This window comes from Plectropomus leopardus, unplaced genomic scaffold (genome assembly GCF_008729295.1).
Source record: "Plectropomus leopardus isolate mb unplaced genomic scaffold, YSFRI_Pleo_2.0 unplaced_scaffold27557, whole genome shotgun sequence".
NCBI lineage: Eukaryota > Metazoa > Chordata > Actinopteri > Perciformes > Serranidae > Plectropomus > Plectropomus leopardus.
In genome coordinates, this window is record NW_024629998.1 from 1 (window position 1) to 2,577 (window position 2,577).

A 2,577-nucleotide genomic window follows, 5' to 3' on the forward strand; every position below is an offset into this window, starting at 1 on the left:
TTTTTTTTTTTAATGTTTTTTCTTTATTTTTCATAACTTTATTCTTTAATTTTTTACATTTTATTCTTTAACTTTTTGGTGTTATACAGCAGCCTGTTGTCATATTTTTTGTATCAAACTGAATGATCGAACAGGAGATCATTTGGATCCAACAGGCCTCCATGTGATGGTCACCTGAGGCTCACAGGTAAACACCCCTCCCCCTCCTGCCTGCTCCACGGTGACGATGAGGTCGCGAGTTACTTCCGGGTATACCTGAGCAGGTGAACAACAGAGCAGAGGAGCCGTTTTGGGCCGCAGGATGAAGCAGAGACAAAGAGGACAAAGTGAGGGACATTAAAGTCAAACTGCGCCGTGACTACAAACATAGAACAAACCACCATTCGTTTATTAACCACCGGAAACGTTAAATTAACGTGAAGGCGCGCTACCGTTCGTGGCGTGCTTACCTGCAGACAGGTGAGGCTAACAGCAGCTAATGTTATTGCGGACAGGTGAGGCTAACAGCTAATGTTATTGCGGACAGGTGAAGCTAACAGCAGCTAACGTTCCTGCGGACAGGTGAGGCTAACAGCTAATGTTCCTGCGGACAGGTGAGGCTAACAGCAGCTAATGTTCCTGCGGACAGGTGAGGCTAACAGCTAATGTTCCTGCGGACAGGTGAGGCTAACAGCAGCTAATGTTCCTGCGGACAGGTGAGGCTAACAGCTAATGTTCCTGCGGACAGGTGAGGCTAACAGCAGCTAATGTTCCTGCGGACAGGTGAGGCTAACAGCAGCTAATGTTCCTGCGGGCCGGTAAGGCTAACAGCTAATGTTCCTGCGGGCAGGTGAGGCTAACAGCTAATGTTCCTGCGGGCAGGTGAGGCTAACAGCTAATGTTCCTGCGGACAGGTGAGGCTCACAGCAGCTAATGTTCCTGCGGGCAGGTGAGGCTAACAGCTAATGTTCCTGCGGGCAGGTGAGGCTAACAGCAGCTAATGTTCCTGCGGGCCGGTAAGGCTAACAGCTAATGTTCCTGCGGACAGGTGAGGCTCACAGCAGCTAATGTTCGGAAGGTGTTCTATTTTAACCCTGAATGTTCCACCTGCAGCTTCAGTTTAATGTTCACACGAAGCCCGTTTAAAAACCCGCTGGTTTACGGTTTTCTGTCTGATGGAGGCTGATGACGTGTCAGACACGACCTGTGTCACGTGAGGTCATGTTTACAGAGCGCGTGTGAGGATTCGGCTCAGACGGGATTCACCTCCTCAGGCTGCAGTTCACTTTAAATCCACTTTTTAGTGAGCCGGTTCCTGCCGGACTCAGACAAAACTCAATGAAAGTAGAAAATCAGATTAATGTAATATGAGTACACAGAGCGATACGAGTGTGTGTGATATTAAATGTGGTATTAAAGCAGCTCTAAAGGGTTAAACAAGTCAAGGGGGTGCTCCTGTGTTGATGTCTGTCTGGGTGTGTGTGTGTGTGTGTGTGTGTGTGTGTGTGTGTTAGTGCTGAGGATGGGGGATTACATGAGGACTCAGCTGGTGAGTGCCATCCAGCTGCAGGAGGTGGAGCTGCAGGAGAAACCTGCAGACAAACAGCAGAGCGGCAAAAACAACGGTCAGCCCTTGATCAATAATCAATAATTCTGTAACAATCAGCCGATCTGATTTTAATAATAACAATTATTTGATTTCAGTTTTCTTTTTTTTATCTTCAGGTCTCCGGAAATCATTGAAAAATACCAGTTTAATAATATATATATATAATAAGGCGGTCTCTGGTGTTACTGAGCGGCTCTAAAGATTATTTCATTATTCACGTGTTTAGAATCATAAATAAAGAGCTCAGCAGGTTGTTTCCATCTTTAACTGTTTTGACTCTAAAACATGAAACAAAAGTTGAATATTTGAATAAATAAATCCTGATATGAAATCTGGATTTGAAGCTGTGCAGCTGCAGCGAGTCACAGTGAGTCACAGTGAGTCACAGCAGCTCACAGTGAGTCACAGCAGCTCACAGCAGGTCACAGCTAGTCACAGCGAGTCACAGCAGCTCACAGTGAGTCACAGCAGGTCACAGCGAGTCACAGCAGCTCACAGTGAGTCACAGCAGGTCACAGCGAGTCACAGCAGGTCACAGCGAGTCACAGCAGCTCACAGCAGGTCACAGCGAATCACAGCAGCTCACAGCAGGTCACAGCGAGTCACAGCAGCTCACAGTGAGTCACAGCAGGTCACAGCGAGTCACAGCAGCTCACAGTGAGTCACAGCAGGTCACAGCGAATCACAGCAGCTCACAGCTAGTCACAGCGAGTCACAGCAGCTCACAGTGAGTCACAGCAGGTCACAGCGAGTCACAGCAGCTCACAGTGAGTCACAGCAGGTCACAGCAAGTCACAGCAGGTCACAGCGAGTCACAGCAGCTCACAGCAGGTCACAGCAAATCACAGCAGCTCACAGCAGGTCACAGCGAGTCACAGCAGCTCACAGCGAGTCACAGCAGCTCACAGCGAGTCACAGCAGCTCTCAGCAAGTCACAGTGAGTCACAGCGAGTCACAGCAGCTCACAGCGAGTCACAGCTAGTCACAGC

At 48.5% G+C, this 2,577-nt stretch overlaps 1 long non-coding RNA gene across 1 annotated transcript; it reads left to right on the forward strand.

Moving 5' to 3' along the window:
- The first annotated feature begins 237 nt into the window (after nucleotides 1-237).
- LOC121937824 lies at nucleotides 238-1,964 on the forward strand. Its single transcript, XR_006105207.1, has 3 exons — nucleotides 238-326; nucleotides 1,494-1,604; nucleotides 1,705-1,964. It is a non-coding gene; the product is annotated as an uncharacterized LOC121937824 (long non-coding RNA).
- Nucleotides 1,965-2,577: the final 613 nt, after the last annotated feature.